Source organism: Symphodus melops (genome assembly GCF_947650265.1).
Source record: "Symphodus melops genome assembly, chromosome: 10".
NCBI classification, from domain to species: Eukaryota; Metazoa; Chordata; class Actinopteri; order Labriformes; family Labridae; genus Symphodus; species Symphodus melops.
The window spans coordinates 27,576,885-27,594,496 of NC_136700.1; the positions used below are offsets into that span (position 1 = coordinate 27,576,885).

At 47.7% G+C, this 17,612-nt stretch overlaps 1 protein-coding gene across 1 annotated transcript in view; it reads right to left on the bottom strand.

Annotated features, from left to right (window-relative positions):
- The window catches only part of chrd (chordin), a gene marked incomplete at its 3' end in the record, with an annotated part of 106,145 nt that overhangs the window by 68,515 nt on the left and 20,018 nt on the right, over nucleotides 1-17,612 (bottom strand). The window lies entirely within an intron of this gene.

Here is a 17,612-nt window from a genome sequence, read left to right on the forward strand (position 1 = left end):
ATATACATCTTTATTTACACTTGTTAAAACATCTTAATGCAGTTCATAAAATAATAGGATCTTTGTTGATTAAGTTAAAAGAGGATAAGAAAGTAAACAAGTATAAGACAAGGAGAGGTCCAATAAAATGTCATAAAACAGGGCAAGGTGTCTTTAAAAAAGGCTTTTGTTATTTGTTAAAAAGTGTTTCGAGGCGCGCCCTCCGCAGGCAGGTTCTACCTCATAAATTAATTTAAAAGATAAATAATCTAATTTAAAAATCAAAAGTCGGCTAAAATAAGATTTTAAAGGGTCCAAAATCTCCTCATAGGGATCTAAAAGTGCTAAACAAACATACATGCAATAAGTGCTGGATACATTTTAAAATTCAATAAATAGACCTAATTAAAAAAGGGGGGGGGGGTTTTAAAACATGCATAAGACAATTTAAGGTAAAACATAAATAAATTAAGATCCCATAGAGGAGGAGTGGGCTATAAAATCAATATTTGAAAAATAAAAGCTAAAGATTAAAAGAAGGAGGGTAGCCCGGCCCGCAGAGGGTCGGCCTGTTAAAACCTGTAAGAGAGGCCCCGGGAGGTCAGGGGGTCAGTAGTTTCTAAAACCCACTAAAAGCTATATTAAAAAAGAAGGAAATGGATCCACCCTAATATTTCTCATTAAGACCGGTAGGTTCTATTGTTTTTAAGAGGTGGATCCATTTCCTTTCCGCCGCTCGTCTCTGGACAGTGGTCCAGTCCCTGTTGCTCTCCAGGCCCATGCTCTGCACATTGTGTTGGCCGTGGAGTTTAAAATGTGCATACAAGACAGTGGTGCCATTCCCGCTATTAATATGATAAAAATGCTGTCTAATGCGCGTGGTGATGTCGTTTCTAGTCTCCCCCACATAGAGTCTGTGGCAGGCCTTACATCTTATAGCATATACTGCATTAGTTGTTGTGGGTTTTAAGGCCTGCCACGGGTTGATACCGACTCTGGCATAGGGGTTAAAAATGTGGGGGAGACGGATAAAACCAATGTCCGAGCCTCGAGACGCTTCCCTGTCTTGGTTATTTTTATTAAAATCTGTATGAACCAGAAAGTCTTTCAAGTTTTTATTCCTGCGATGGGCGGAGATCAGCCGGCAGTCGCCCAGCACGTCACAGCCCTCCCTCGCCCCCTCAAAATTAGACCTGAGAGTTGAAATTAACCTCTTTAAGTTCTCTGAATAAGTGGTTACTAAGGGGACAAGAGTAGGACCGGGCGGCCGGGCGCTGGGATTGTTATATCTATCCTGAAAGGTCCGGCCAACCTCCGCCCTGATGGTTCTGAGGAAGCGTCTCGAGTAACCCCTGGGCCTCAGCGCACTAAAGAGGGTGCTGGTGGCCTCCTCCACATGCTCCGGGAAGGTGCAGATTCTGCGGAAGCGTATCAGCTGGGATTTTATCAGACCTCTGTACGTGTGCCTGGGGTGATAGCTCGACTTGTGAAGGAGTGCGTGGCGGTCCGTGTCTTTGAAATGTACTTTGGTGGCCAGTGTTTTGGACTGGTCACTAGAGGCACGGAAGAAGACACAGGTGTCCAAAAATTCTATTGCAGATGTGGAAATGTTGTGTTTGAGTGTTATTTTGGGGTGGTGTGTGTTGAGGGTGTCCAGGAAGGTGGTGAAATCCTGATGTGTGCCGTCCCAGAGGCCGAAGATGTCGTCCAGGTACCGGAAATACAGGAGGGGTTTGGTGGTGAGTGTGGCGAAGGCCGTTTCCTCCCAGTGGGCCAGATAAATGTCTGCGTAGGCTGGCGCATATTTCCGGCCCATCGCACAACCGCACAGCTGGAGGTAGTGCTGATTATTAAAAGTGAAGTCGTTGCGGGTGAGGGTGATGTGCAGGAGTTGTAGGAGGTGGCTGTCGGGTCTGGATGGGTCTGGGTGTTTGTTGAAGAGATGTTTTATTGCAGCTAAACCAAGTGGAGTTTCTATGTTAGTGTAGAGGGAATCTATATCTATGGAAAACAGGAAGGTGTGACCGGGTACCTGAAGGTGTTTTATTTTATTAACAAAATGGTAGGTGTCCTTGATGTAGCTGGGGTGCAGTTTGGAAAGTGGATTGATGAAGTGGTCGATGTATTCTGTGATGGTGTATGTTTCGGAGTTGCAGTCGCTGACAATGGGGCGGCCGACCGGAACCACCGAGGGGACCGTCCAGGTGTCAGGAGGCTTGTGGATCTTGGGGAGCAGGTAGAAGAGGCGGGGCCTGGGCTCACTGGGACCGTCCAGATATTGTTTCTGTTTGAAATTGATGAATTTTTGTCTGTAGAGTGTTTCTGTAATCTTTCTAACTAGTGTCTGTGTCTCTAATTGTAGTGGGTGTGTCAGTAGTTGGTAATATGTGTTGTTGTTTAACTGTCTATGTGCTTCTAAAATGTAATTGTCCCTATCCTGAATAACTATTTGGCCCCCCTTATCTGCTGGCTTAATGACTATGTGTTTGTGATTACCCAATGTTCTGATGATGCGTTTGTGTTCCTGACTAATGTTGTGCGTTCTATGTGGCAGGGGGCGCCAATGTGTGAGTGCTTGGTTGTTTTTATGGATGAGTTGTGAAATAGCAGGTGAGAGTGTGTCCGTGTTTGGTGACCAGTGGGACGGCCCAGTGAACAGCACGGGGTCCCGCCTCTGCCCCCCCTGGAAGTGATCCAGGAGTTTCAGCCTCCTGTGGAAGGTGTGCAGGTCCCCCCTGAGCTCCGGCCGGGTGGGTGGGTTGGGTGTGGGAATGAAGGTGAGTCCTTTTTCTAGTAACTCCAGCTGTGCAGCTGTGAGGGAGAAAACGGCACAGAGGTTGGTGATGTTGGACTGATGGGGAGGTGTGGTATGACAGTTATCCCCAGTTATAAGTTTAACTGTTCCTTCCAGTACCTGAACAACATCCCGGCCGTGTCAGAGGTCCAGTGTATATTGTCTGTGCCAGTCCGGAAGAGTTGTGAGTTGATGTCTGGAATGAAGTTATATTTGGCAGTGATGGTGTTGTTGAGTTTGGTGAGGAGTGTCCGTTTGTGTGAGTCCAGTCTGGGTGAGAAGTTTATTACAGGGATGTAGATGGTGGCGTTGGGGAAGGTGGTCTGGCTGGTCCTCCACATTGTCTGTAACTGTTTGGTGAATGTGGTGGGGTCGTGTTCTGAAAGACAGTTGTTGAGTCCGGCTGATAAGATGACCTGTGTGGTGTTGTGACATGGGGTGAGTTTTTTCAGGATGGTGGCTATGTGATGAAAGTTTGCTCCGGGGTAACTGTCTACTTGGATGTGTGGGTCTGTGAATGAAGGGATCCGGGAGAGGTTGGAGTCACCTATGATGAGTGTCCTCTTCCGGACCTCCAAGTGCCAGTCCTGTATTTTTCTGTGTGTGCGTGGGTGTATGTGTGGTTCCGGGCGACTCGGGGAGCCATGTGCCGCCACAGAGGCCCTGGTGGAGTGAGAGGTGGATAACTCAGATGTTGGGGTTGTTTTCAGCTTTGCTGTCGTTGCTCCCTTCATCATCATGGAATTGTTATCCACCTCTATGCTGGTGTCTGGCTCACAGGGCTCTGTGGCAAGCAGCTCTGGCTCCCCCTGCTGGCTGTGGTGTGTAACTGTAGGTGGAGAGGATGAAATGGTGTTACTGCAGGGTAAAACTATGTTGCTGTAAGGTGGTGATTGTACTGGGAGGGTGCTGACTGGGTGTGGGGAAGGTGAGGAGGGAGGGGAGGAGGGGGCGACAGGGGGGCAGGCAGAGGACCCAGCCCGTGCATGCCCCGGACGGTCGAGTGTGCCCTGGGGGATTGGGTGGATTTCAACCTTCACCCGCCGTCCGGGGTTGCGTTTCGGCAACGGGGGCTGTGCCACTCCGCCGCGTCCCGATGCCGCCGCCGACCCCCCCAGCGTACAGAGGTCTGTGGAGAGAGGTTGTGTGGAGGTGGAAGGGGGGGAGTGAGGGGAGGTGGTGAGAGGAGCAGGGGAGGGGGGTTGATGAAGGTTAGGTTTAGGGCAGGGGGGAGGTAAGGTGGTAGAGGGAGGAGGGGGGGAGGAGGGGGGAGGGTTAGGGTTAGGGTTAGGGAGAGGGGAACCCCGACGGTTAGGTTTAGGGCAGGGGGAAGGTAAGGTAGTAGAGGGAGGAGGGGGGGAGGAGGGGGGAGGGTTAGGGTTAGGGAGAGGGGAGCCCCGACGGTTAGGTTTAGGGCAGGGGGAAGGTAAGGTAGTAGAGGGAGGAGGGGGGGAGGGAGGGGGAGGGGAACCCCGAAGGTTAGGTTTAGGGCAGGGGGGAGGGAAGGTGGTAGAGGGAGGGAGAGGGGAACCCCGAAGGTTAGGTTTAGGGGAGGGGTTGGGTGAGGCAGTAGGAGGAGAAGGAACAGAGGGAGGAGGGTTAGGGTTAGGGTCAGGTAAGGTCATAGGGGAGACCGGAGAGGAGGAAGAGGGAGGGCAGGTGGGAGTAGGTAGGAGAGGAGTAAGAGGGAGGTTGCTGAGGGTGATGGGTGAGCCTGTTGTTTGGGGGAGGGGAGGAAAGTCTGTGGGGGAGAGTTGAAGCACAGGAGGGCCCTCCTGGCTCCGGGGCCCCCTGGTTAGGAGGTCCCTTAGAGTGGAGACCGAGGAGGACGTGAATCTCCTCCTGTACCTCGCCCTCCCCCACTGGAGGGCCCTGTCAAAGGCCTCCTGGCTGTAGGGGGGGATGTTGTCCAGCTCCACAGCAATAACGTGATCGTAGTGCTCTGTGAGGATGGTCATGTTGTTCTGCATCCAGGTGTGGGTGTTCTGTTTAACTTTATCTAAGGTGGTGAGGTTGGGTGAAGAGGGTTTGATGAAGGCGGTGAGGCGGTGGGCTTTCTTCATCATCCCCTGTGGGAATGAACCGGTTGTGACTGTGTTGTAGAGTATTTCGGAGTGGTGGATGGCCTGAAGGAGTTTAAAATACCGTTTACTTTGTACGTGGAGTTCCGGTGTGAGCTGTGTGTGTGACGGTGGTGGTCGGGTGCTCGCTCCAGGCGGGGGGGCAGTGGAGCAGTGGTTGGTGCTCCCCCACCTCCCCCGGCCTGGAGTCGCTAGTGGTGTGAAGCGGTTAGTGAGAGTGATGGACATGTCGCTGTGGAGCTGGAGAAGTGGTGAGGGGAAACCCAGCCGATAGACGCCCCACAGAGAATGAGTGGAAAAATACTGGCACCCCCCACGGACAAGGGAGGAAGCACCAGAAATAAAATAAATAAAAAGAGGGCCAGACAACCTGAGCTAAAAACAGGAGCTAAAATGGAGGGTGGACAGGTGTGTCTGGGCCTAAAACCTGAAGCTAAAAAGGTAGAGGAAACCCAACCCGGGGGAAGAGATGGGAGGGAATTTAAAAAGAGGGGGGGGGGGAATAAAAGGAAGTGTGAATAAAAGTGCAATTAAGATTGTTTGTAAAAACCAGTCTCTTAAAAAACTCACAGGTCAGGGGCCTGGTTAAGGCCTCCTCAGCAGGGCTTCTCCTGGTCTGAAAAGGAGGGGGGTACTGTACCAGTCTTTCTCCCCTCCAGGGGGTGGTTTTATGTAAAACCCATAAGACCAGTAAAAGCAGGATAAAAGCAGGATAAAAAGCTGACGTGTCCTTGGAGATCCGTGCAGACGGTGGTGACTTGCTGTTCTTCAGTGTGCACACCTAAAACGCTGTCACTCACCGTATTTGATGGGTTGTAGCTGCAGGTCTCCTTGGGTGATGGTGTGAGCTTAAAATCCGCTGTTGGAGCTGTTAAAAACCATGGTGAGGTAAAAAACGGTTTAAAAACAATCCGTAGAGCTTAAAAAAAGGTTAAAGGAGCACTTTAAAAGTTTTGTATAAAAGAAGAAATAAAATAAATAAAAAAATTAAAAGGGGTCCTCAACGTTTCGCCGTCACTGGCTTCATCAGGAGGGTATCTGAGAGTCCTTGGTTTCCCACTCCATGTATAGACAAATGTTTGGGGCTGGACCTACAGGTGCGTGCCTCTGATTGGTCCAGCCCCACATGTGACACACCTAGTCGGAGGGAATCCTCTTAAAGAGGCAGACTGTGGCTCAGTCCAAGGAAAATTAAAACAAGGAAAGGGAGAGAGAGAGTAAAAGATGATCAAAGCAGGAGTAAGGGGGGAAGGAAATAAGAGAGAGTTTAAAACGAACAATAAAAACAAGGGGGGTTAGGGTTAGGGTTAGGGTTAGGGTTAGGGTTAGGGTTAGGGTTAGGGTTAGGGTTAGGGTTAGGGTTAGGGGAAAGAATGGGCAAGAGGTTTGAACCACCAGGTGGCTCCCGCACTTGCAAATGCACGGTCCATGAACCCACCTAGGTTACCCTGCAACCCCATTGTCCATCGAGGTCCCATTTGTGACCGCGTTTCCACTTCCGAGGTCCGTTTTTGAACTCTCTGTGGGATTGGGTGAGCGTGTGTTTGTGTTGACCTCTATTTTGAGGTCCTGTGTGAGGTGGAGACCTCTATTTTGAGGTTATGTGTGAGGTGGAGGCCTCTATTTTGAGGACCTATGTGAGGTGGAGACCTCTATTTTGAGGTCATGTGTGAGGTGGAGACCTCTATTTTGAGGTCCTGTGTGAGGTGGAGACCTCTATTTTGAGGATCTATGTGAGGTGGAGACCTCTATTTTGAGGTTATGTGTGAGGTGGAGGCCTCTATTTTGAGGACCTATGTGAGGTAGGAGACCTCTATTTTGAGGTTATGTGTGAGGTGGAGGCCTCTATTTTGAGGACCTATGTGAGGTAGGAGACCTCTATTTTGAGGTTATGTGTGAGGTGGAGGCCTCTATTTTGAGGACCTATGTGAGGCGGAGACCTCTATTTTGAGGTTATGTGTGAGATGGAGACCTCTATTTTGAGGTTATGTATGAGGTGGAGGCCTCTATTTTGAGGACCTATGTGAGGTGGAGGCCTCTATTTTGAGGACCTATGTGAGGTGGAGACCTCTATTTTGAGGTTATGTGTGAGGTGGAGGCCTCTATTTTGAGGACCTATGTGAGGTGGAGACCTCTATTTTGAGGTCACGTGTGAGGCGGAGACCTCTATTTTGAGGTTATGTGTGAGGTGGAGACCTCTATTTTGAGGACCTATGTGAGGTGGAGACCTCTATTTTGAGGTTATGTGTGAGGTGGAGGCCTCTATTTTGAGGACCTATGTGAGGTGGAGACCTCTATTTTGAGGTTATGTGTGAGGTGGAGGCCTCTATTTTGAGGACCTATGTGAGGTGGAGACCTCTATTTTGAGGTCACGTGTGAGGCGGAGACCTCTATTTTGAGGTTATGTGTGAGGTGGAGACCTCTATTTTGAGGTTATGTGTGAGGTGGAGGCCTCTATTTTGAGGACCTGTGAGGTGGAGACCTCTATTTTGAGGTCACGTGTGAGGCGGAGACCTCTATTTTGAGGTTATGTGTGAGGTGGAGACCTCTATTTTGAGGTTATGTGTGAGGTGGAGGCCTCTATTTTGAGGACCTGTGAGGTGGAGACCTCTATTTTGAGGTCATGTGTGAGGCGGAGACCTCTATTTTGAGGTTATGTGTGAGTTGGAGGCCTCTATTTTGAGGTCCTGTTCTATTATCGAGTCTGGTTGCAACGTTTCGGTACGGATTGGTACCTTCTTCAGGCAAGACTCGATTATTTGTTTCGTGGAAGGAACGTGTGACTGTATATATATGTGTATTTTTGTTTTTAAGGGTATTCTCTGATTAAATATTTTTTTCGTGGAAGGAAAGTGTGACTGTATATGTATGTATGTTTGTTTTTTAGGGGTATTCTCTGATTTGGATTAAAGTTTCGTGTCAAATTGGAGTCCCAGTTTCGTGTGTCTGGTTTGGTCTGAGAGGGACTGAGCAGTGGCCTGTGTGAGCCGTATTTATATTCTCTGCTGCAGCAGTGGGGAGGGGCCAGATCAAAGCCCCCAGCAGTCAGGCAGATTTTTTTCTGCTCCGTGTTCACGTCACGAAAGAGTGGCGGAGTCTGTGCAGGCCACAGGCCTACTTTTCGAATTTCGAGTGCTTTGTGCACTTGGTAAACCCTGTGAATTGATAGAGAAATGTATTATTTATTTTTTGAGGTAAGTATTGGAGTTATGTAATTTATTTATGTGTGAGGTAAGTATATATGTTATTTATTAATGAGATAAGTATGTGTTTATGTAAATTATTCGTGTGAGGTAAGTATGTGTGTGTATATATGTTTTTTTAAGGACTTGTTTATGTTTCAGGGTGCCAATTAATTGTATTGATTGAATGAGACCCAAGGGTTAAGTTTTAGGGTCAAAGGTCAGAGGAAGGTGTCCTTAAAAATTAATTTTGGTCCTAATAAAGTCCCCCCGGTTCGGTTTAGGCACTTTAAGGGACTAATTGAGGGGCCCGACGGTTAGGTTTAGGGCCAGAGGTTAGGGTTAGGGTTAGGTTTAGGGCCAGGTTTAGGCATTTTCAAGAGACCAGAGACTAATTGAGGGGCCAAAGGTTAGGTTTAGGGCCAGAGGTTAGGGTTAGGGTTAGGGTCAGGGCCAGGTTTAGGCATTTTCAAGAGACTAGAGACTAATTGGGGGGCCAAAGGTTAGGTTTAGGGCCAGAGGTTAGGGTTAGGGTTAGGGCCAGTTTTAGGCATTTTCAAGACACCAGAGACTAATTCAGGAGCCAAAGGTTAGGTTTAGGGCCAGGGGTTCGGAGACGGTGTCCTTAATAGAGTCCACAAGGTTCGGTTTAGGCACGGATGAGAAACGAGACACGTAAGGTCCCCAGTGTGTGAGGGGCCGCAGGGGCCCAGGTGAGCAGGCACAGGCTTGTTAGGGGAAAGAATGGGCAAGAGGTTTGAACCACCAGGTGGCTCCCGCACTTGCAAATGCACGGTCCATGAACCCACCTAGGTTACCCTGCAACCCCATTGTCCATCGAGGTCCCATTTGTGACCGCGTTTCCACTTCCGAGGTCCGTTTTTGAACTCTCTGTGGGATTGGGTGAGCGTGTGTTTGTGTTGACCTCTATTTTGAGGTCCTGTGTGAGGTGGAGACCTCTATTTTGAGGTTATGTGTGAGGTGGAGGCCTCTATTTTGAGGACCTATGTGAGGTGGAGACCTCTATTTTGAGGTCATGTGTGAGGTGGAGACCTCTATTTTGAGGTCCTGTGTGAGGTGGAGACCTCTATTTTGAGGATCTATGTGAGGTGGAGACCTCTATTTTGAGGTTATGTGTGAGGTGGAGGCCTCTATTTTGAGGACCTATGTGAGGTAGGAGACCTCTATTTTGAGGTTATGTGTGAGGTGGAGGCCTCTATTTTGAGGACCTATGTGAGGTAGGAGACCTCTATTTTGAGGTTATGTGTGAGGTGGAGGCCTCTATTTTGAGGACCTATGTGAGGCGGAGACCTCTATTTTGAGGTTATGTGTGAGATGGAGACCTCTATTTTGAGGTTATGTATGAGGTGGAGGCCTCTATTTTGAGGACCTATGTGAGGTGGAGGCCTCTATTTTGAGGACCTATGTGAGGTGGAGACCTCTATTTTGAGGTTATGTGTGAGGTGGAGGCCTCTATTTTGAGGACCTATGTGAGGTGGAGACCTCTATTTTGAGGTCACGTGTGAGGCGGAGACCTCTATTTTGAGGTTATGTGTGAGGTGGAGACCTCTATTTTGAGGACCTATGTGAGGTGGAGACCTCTATTTTGAGGTTATGTGTGAGGTGGAGGCCTCTATTTTGAGGACCTATGTGAGGTGGAGACCTCTATTTTGAGGTTATGTGTGAGGTGGAGGCCTCTATTTTGAGGACCTATGTGAGGTGGAGACCTCTATTTTGAGGTCACGTGTGAGGCGGAGACCTCTATTTTGAGGTTATGTGTGAGGTGGAGACCTCTATTTTGAGGTTATGTGTGAGGTGGAGGCCTCTATTTTGAGGACCTGTGAGGTGGAGACCTCTATTTTGAGGTCACGTGTGAGGCGGAGACCTCTATTTTGAGGTTATGTGTGAGGTGGAGACCTCTATTTTGAGGTTATGTGTGAGGTGGAGGCCTCTATTTTGAGGACCTGTGAGGTGGAGACCTCTATTTTGAGGTCATGTGTGAGGCGGAGACCTCTATTTTGAGGTTATGTGTGAGTTGGAGGCCTCTATTTTGAGGTCCTGTTCTATTATCGAGTCTGGTTGCAACGTTTCGGTACGGATTGGTACCTTCTTCAGGCAAGACTCGATTATTTGTTTCGTGGAAGGAACGTGTGACTGTATATATATGTGTATTTTTGTTTTTAAGGGTATTCTCTGATTAAATATTTTTTTCGTGGAAGGAAAGTGTGACTGTATATGTATGTATGTTTGTTTTTTAGGGGTATTCTCTGATTTGGATTAAAGTTTCGTGTCAAATTGGAGTCCCAGTTTCGTGTGTCTGGTTTGGTCTGAGAGGGACTGAGCAGTGGCCTGTGTGAGCCGTATTTATATTCTCTGCTGCAGCAGTGGGGAGGGGCCAGATCAAAGCCCCCAGCAGTCAGGCAGATTTTTTTCTGCTCCGTGTTCACGTCACGAAAGAGTGGCGGAGTCTGTGCAGGCCACAGGCCTACTTTTCGAATTTCGAGTGCTTTGTGCACTTGGTAAACCCTGTGAATTGATAGAGAAATGTATTATTTATTTTTTGAGGTAAGTATTGGAGTTATGTAATTTATTTATGTGTGAGGTAAGTATATATGTTATTTATTAATGAGATAAGTATGTGTTTATGTAAATTATTCGTGTGAGGTAAGTATGTGTGTGTATATATGTTTTTTTAAGGACTTGTTTATGTTTCAGGGTGCCAATTAATTGTATTGATTGAATGAGACCCAAGGGTTAAGTTTTAGGGTCAAAGGTCAGAGGAAGGTGTCCTTAAAAATTAATTTTGGTCCTAATAAAGTCCCCCCGGTTCGGTTTAGGCACTTTAAGGGACTAATTGAGGGGCCCGACGGTTAGGTTTAGGGCCAGAGGTTAGGGTTAGGGTTAGGTTTAGGGCCAGGTTTAGGCATTTTCAAGAGACCAGAGACTAATTGAGGGGCCAAAGGTTAGGTTTAGGGCCAGAGGTTAGGGTTAGGGTTAGGGTCAGGGCCAGGTTTAGGCATTTTCAAGAGACTAGAGACTAATTGGGGGGCCAAAGGTTAGGTTTAGGGCCAGAGGTTAGGGTTAGGGTTAGGGCCAGTTTTAGGCATTTTCAAGACACCAGAGACTAATTCAGGAGCCAAAGGTTAGGTTTAGGGCCAGGGGTTCGGAGACGGTGTCCTTAATAGAGTCCACAAGGTTCGGTTTAGGCACGGATGAGAAACGAGACACGTAAGGTCCCCAGTGTGTGAGGGGCCGCAGGGGCCCAGGTGAGCAGGCACAGGCTTGTTAGGGGAAAGAATGGGCAAGAGGTTTGAACCACCAGGTGGCTCCCGCACTTGCAAATGCACGGTCCATGAACCCACCTAGGTTACCCTGCAACCCCATTGTCCATCGAGGTCCCATTTGTGACCGCGTTTCCACTTCCGAGGTCCGTTTTTGAACTCTCTGTGGGATTGGGTGAGCGTGTGTTTGTGTTGACCTCTATTTTGAGGTCCTGTGTGAGGTGGAGACCTCTATTTTGAGGTTATGTGTGAGGTGGAGGCCTCTATTTTGAGGACCTATGTGAGGTGGAGACCTCTATTTTGAGGTCATGTGTGAGGTGGAGACCTCTATTTTGAGGTCCTGTGTGAGGTGGAGACCTCTATTTTGAGGATCTATGTGAGGTGGAGACCTCTATTTTGAGGTTATGTGTGAGGTGGAGGCCTCTATTTTGAGGACCTATGTGAGGTAGGAGACCTCTATTTTGAGGTTATGTGTGAGGTGGAGGCCTCTATTTTGAGGACCTATGTGAGGTAGGAGACCTCTATTTTGAGGTTATGTGTGAGGTGGAGGCCTCTATTTTGAGGACCTATGTGAGGCGGAGACCTCTATTTTGAGGTTATGTGTGAGATGGAGACCTCTATTTTGAGGTTATGTATGAGGTGGAGGCCTCTATTTTGAGGACCTATGTGAGGTGGAGGCCTCTATTTTGAGGACCTATGTGAGGTGGAGACCTCTATTTTGAGGTTATGTGTGAGGTGGAGGCCTCTATTTTGAGGACCTATGTGAGGTGGAGACCTCTATTTTGAGGTCACGTGTGAGGCGGAGACCTCTATTTTGAGGTTATGTGTGAGGTGGAGACCTCTATTTTGAGGACCTATGTGAGGTGGAGACCTCTATTTTGAGGTTATGTGTGAGGTGGAGGCCTCTATTTTGAGGACCTATGTGAGGTGGAGACCTCTATTTTGAGGTTATGTGTGAGGTGGAGGCCTCTATTTTGAGGACCTATGTGAGGTGGAGACCTCTATTTTGAGGTCACGTGTGAGGCGGAGACCTCTATTTTGAGGTTATGTGTGAGGTGGAGACCTCTATTTTGAGGTTATGTGTGAGGTGGAGGCCTCTATTTTGAGGACCTGTGAGGTGGAGACCTCTATTTTGAGGTCACGTGTGAGGCGGAGACCTCTATTTTGAGGTTATGTGTGAGGTGGAGACCTCTATTTTGAGGTTATGTGTGAGGTGGAGGCCTCTATTTTGAGGACCTGTGAGGTGGAGACCTCTATTTTGAGGTCATGTGTGAGGCGGAGACCTCTATTTTGAGGTTATGTGTGAGTTGGAGGCCTCTATTTTGAGGTCCTGTTCTATTATCGAGTCTGGTTGCAACGTTTCGGTACGGATTGGTACCTTCTTCAGGCAAGACTCGATTATTTGTTTCGTGGAAGGAACGTGTGACTGTATATATATGTGTATTTTTGTTTTTAAGGGTATTCTCTGATTAAATATTTTTTTCGTGGAAGGAAAGTGTGACTGTATATGTATGTATGTTTGTTTTTTAGGGGTATTCTCTGATTTGGATTAAAGTTTCGTGTCAAATTGGAGTCCCAGTTTCGTGTGTCTGGTTTGGTCTGAGAGGGACTGAGCAGTGGCCTGTGTGAGCCGTATTTATATTCTCTGCTGCAGCAGTGGGGAGGGGCCAGATCAAAGCCCCCAGCAGTCAGGCAGATTTTTTTCTGCTCCGTGTTCACGTCACGAAAGAGTGGCGGAGTCTGTGCAGGCCACAGGCCTACTTTTCGAATTTCGAGTGCTTTGTGCACTTGGTAAACCCTGTGAATTGATAGAGAAATGTATTATTTATTTTTTGAGGTAAGTATTGGAGTTATGTAATTTATTTATGTGTGAGGTAAGTATATATGTTATTTATTAATGAGATAAGTATGTGTTTATGTAAATTATTCGTGTGAGGTAAGTATGTGTGTGTATATATGTTTTTTTAAGGACTTGTTTATGTTTCAGGGTGCCAATTAATTGTATTGATTGAATGAGACCCAAGGGTTAAGTTTTAGGGTCAAAGGTCAGAGGAAGGTGTCCTTAAAAATTAATTTTGGTCCTAATAAAGTCCCCCCGGTTCGGTTTAGGCACTTTAAGGGACTAATTGAGGGGCCCGACGGTTAGGTTTAGGGCCAGAGGTTAGGGTTAGGGTTAGGTTTAGGGCCAGGTTTAGGCATTTTCAAGAGACCAGAGACTAATTGAGGGGCCAAAGGTTAGGTTTAGGGCCAGAGGTTAGGGTTAGGGTTAGGGTCAGGGCCAGGTTTAGGCATTTTCAAGAGACTAGAGACTAATTGGGGGGCCAAAGGTTAGGTTTAGGGCCAGAGGTTAGGGTTAGGGTTAGGGCCAGTTTTAGGCATTTTCAAGACACCAGAGACTAATTCAGGAGCCAAAGGTTAGGTTTAGGGCCAGGGGTTCGGAGACGGTGTCCTTAATAGAGTCCACAAGGTTCGGTTTAGGCACGGATGAGAAACGAGACACGTAAGGTCCCCAGTGTGTGAGGGGCCGCAGGGGCCCAGGTGAGCAGGCACAGGCTTGTTAGGGGAAAGAATGGGCAAGAGGTTTGAACCACCAGGTGGCTCCCGCACTTGCAAATGCACGGTCCATGAACCCACCTAGGTTACCCTGCAACCCCATTGTCCATCGAGGTCCCATTTGTGACCGCGTTTCCACTTCCGAGGTCCGTTTTTGAACTCTCTGTGGGATTGGGTGAGCGTGTGTTTGTGTTGACCTCTATTTTGAGGTCCTGTGTGAGGTGGAGACCTCTATTTTGAGGTTATGTGTGAGGTGGAGGCCTCTATTTTGAGGACCTATGTGAGGTGGAGACCTCTATTTTGAGGTCATGTGTGAGGTGGAGACCTCTATTTTGAGGTCCTGTGTGAGGTGGAGACCTCTATTTTGAGGATCTATGTGAGGTGGAGACCTCTATTTTGAGGTTATGTGTGAGGTGGAGGCCTCTATTTTGAGGACCTATGTGAGGTAGGAGACCTCTATTTTGAGGTTATGTGTGAGGTGGAGGCCTCTATTTTGAGGACCTATGTGAGGTAGGAGACCTCTATTTTGAGGTTATGTGTGAGGTGGAGGCCTCTATTTTGAGGACCTATGTGAGGCGGAGACCTCTATTTTGAGGTTATGTGTGAGATGGAGACCTCTATTTTGAGGTTATGTATGAGGTGGAGGCCTCTATTTTGAGGACCTATGTGAGGTGGAGGCCTCTATTTTGAGGACCTATGTGAGGTGGAGACCTCTATTTTGAGGTTATGTGTGAGGTGGAGGCCTCTATTTTGAGGACCTATGTGAGGTGGAGACCTCTATTTTGAGGTCACGTGTGAGGCGGAGACCTCTATTTTGAGGTTATGTGTGAGGTGGAGACCTCTATTTTGAGGACCTATGTGAGGTGGAGACCTCTATTTTGAGGTTATGTGTGAGGTGGAGGCCTCTATTTTGAGGACCTATGTGAGGTGGAGACCTCTATTTTGAGGTTATGTGTGAGGTGGAGGCCTCTATTTTGAGGACCTATGTGAGGTGGAGACCTCTATTTTGAGGTCACGTGTGAGGCGGAGACCTCTATTTTGAGGTTATGTGTGAGGTGGAGACCTCTATTTTGAGGTTATGTGTGAGGTGGAGGCCTCTATTTTGAGGACCTGTGAGGTGGAGACCTCTATTTTGAGGTCACGTGTGAGGCGGAGACCTCTATTTTGAGGTTATGTGTGAGGTGGAGACCTCTATTTTGAGGTTATGTGTGAGGTGGAGGCCTCTATTTTGAGGACCTGTGAGGTGGAGACCTCTATTTTGAGGTCATGTGTGAGGCGGAGACCTCTATTTTGAGGTTATGTGTGAGTTGGAGGCCTCTATTTTGAGGTCCTGTTCTATTATCGAGTCTGGTTGCAACGTTTCGGTACGGATTGGTACCTTCTTCAGGCAAGACTCGATTATTTGTTTCGTGGAAGGAACGTGTGACTGTATATATATGTGTATTTTTGTTTTTAAGGGTATTCTCTGATTAAATATTTTTTTCGTGGAAGGAAAGTGTGACTGTATATGTATGTATGTTTGTTTTTTAGGGGTATTCTCTGATTTGGATTAAAGTTTCGTGTCAAATTGGAGTCCCAGTTTCGTGTGTCTGGTTTGGTCTGAGAGGGACTGAGCAGTGGCCTGTGTGAGCCGTATTTATATTCTCTGCTGCAGCAGTGGGGAGGGGCCAGATCAAAGCCCCCAGCAGTCAGGCAGATTTTTTTCTGCTCCGTGTTCACGTCACGAAAGAGTGGCGGAGTCTGTGCAGGCCACAGGCCTACTTTTCGAATTTCGAGTGCTTTGTGCACTTGGTAAACCCTGTGAATTGATAGAGAAATGTATTATTTATTTTTTGAGGTAAGTATTGGAGTTATGTAATTTATTTATGTGTGAGGTAAGTATATATGTTATTTATTAATGAGATAAGTATGTGTTTATGTAAATTATTCGTGTGAGGTAAGTATGTGTGTGTATATATGTTTTTTTAAGGACTTGTTTATGTTTCAGGGTGCCAATTAATTGTATTGATTGAATGAGACCCAAGGGTTAAGTTTTAGGGTCAAAGGTCAGAGGAAGGTGTCCTTAAAAATTAATTTTGGTCCTAATAAAGTCCCCCCGGTTCGGTTTAGGCACTTTAAGGGACTAATTGAGGGGCCCGACGGTTAGGTTTAGGGCCAGAGGTTAGGGTTAGGGTTAGGTTTAGGGCCAGGTTTAGGCATTTTCAAGAGACCAGAGACTAATTGAGGGGCCAAAGGTTAGGTTTAGGGCCAGAGGTTAGGGTTAGGGTTAGGGTCAGGGCCAGGTTTAGGCATTTTCAAGAGACTAGAGACTAATTGGGGGGCCAAAGGTTAGGTTTAGGGCCAGAGGTTAGGGTTAGGGTTAGGGCCAGTTTTAGGCATTTTCAAGACACCAGAGACTAATTCAGGAGCCAAAGGTTAGGTTTAGGGCCAGGGGTTCGGAGACGGTGTCCTTAATAGAGTCCACAAGGTTCGGTTTAGGCACGGATGAGAAACGAGACACGTAAGGTCCCCAGTGTGTGAGGGGCCGCAGGGGCCCAGGTGAGCAGGCACAGGCTTGTTAGGGGAAAGAATGGGCAAGAGGTTTGAACCACCAGGTGGCTCCCGCACTTGCAAATGCACGGTCCATGAACCCACCTAGGTTACCCTGCAACCCCATTGTCCATCGAGGTCCCATTTGTGACCGCGTTTCCACTTCCGAGGTCCGTTTTTGAACTCTCTGTGGGATTGGGTGAGCGTGTGTTTGTGTTGACCTCTATTTTGAGGTCCTGTGTGAGGTGGAGACCTCTATTTTGAGGTTATGTGTGAGGTGGAGGCCTCTATTTTGAGGACCTATGTGAGGTGGAGACCTCTATTTTGAGGTCATGTGTGAGGTGGAGACCTCTATTTTGAGGTCCTGTGTGAGGTGGAGACCTCTATTTTGAGGATCTATGTGAGGTGGAGACCTCTATTTTGAGGTTATGTGTGAGGTGGAGGCCTCTATTTTGAGGACCTATGTGAGGTAGGAGACCTCTATTTTGAGGTTATGTGTGAGGTGGAGGCCTCTATTTTGAGGACCTATGTGAGGTAGGAGACCTCTATTTTGAGGTTATGTGTGAGGTGGAGGCCTCTATTTTGAGGACCTATGTGAGGCGGAGACCTCTATTTTGAGGTTATGTGTGAGATGGAGACCTCTATTTTGAGGTTATGTATGAGGTGGAGGCCTCTATTTTGAGGACCTATGTGAGGTGGAGGCCTCTATTTTGAGGACCTATGTGAGGTGGAGACCTCTATTTTGAGGTTATGTGTGAGGTGGAGGCCTCTATTTTGAGGACCTATGTGAGGTGGAGACCTCTATTTTGAGGTCACGTGTGAGGCGGAGACCTCTATTTTGAGGTTATGTGTGAGGTGGAGACCTCTATTTTGAGGACCTATGTGAGGTGGAGACCTCTATTTTGAGGTTATGTGTGAGGTGGAGGCCTCTATTTTGAGGACCTATGTGAGGTGGAGACCTCTATTTTGAGGTTATGTGTGAGGTGGAGGCCTCTATTTTGAGGACCTATGTGAGGTGGAGACCTCTATTTTGAGGTCACGTGTGAGGCGGAGACCTCTATTTTGAGGTTATGTGTGAGGTGGAGACCTCTATTTTGAGGTTATGTGTGAGGTGGAGGCCTCTATTTTGAGGACCTGTGAGGTGGAGACCTCTATTTTGAGGTCACGTGTGAGGCGGAGACCTCTATTTTGAGGTTATGTGTGAGGTGGAGAC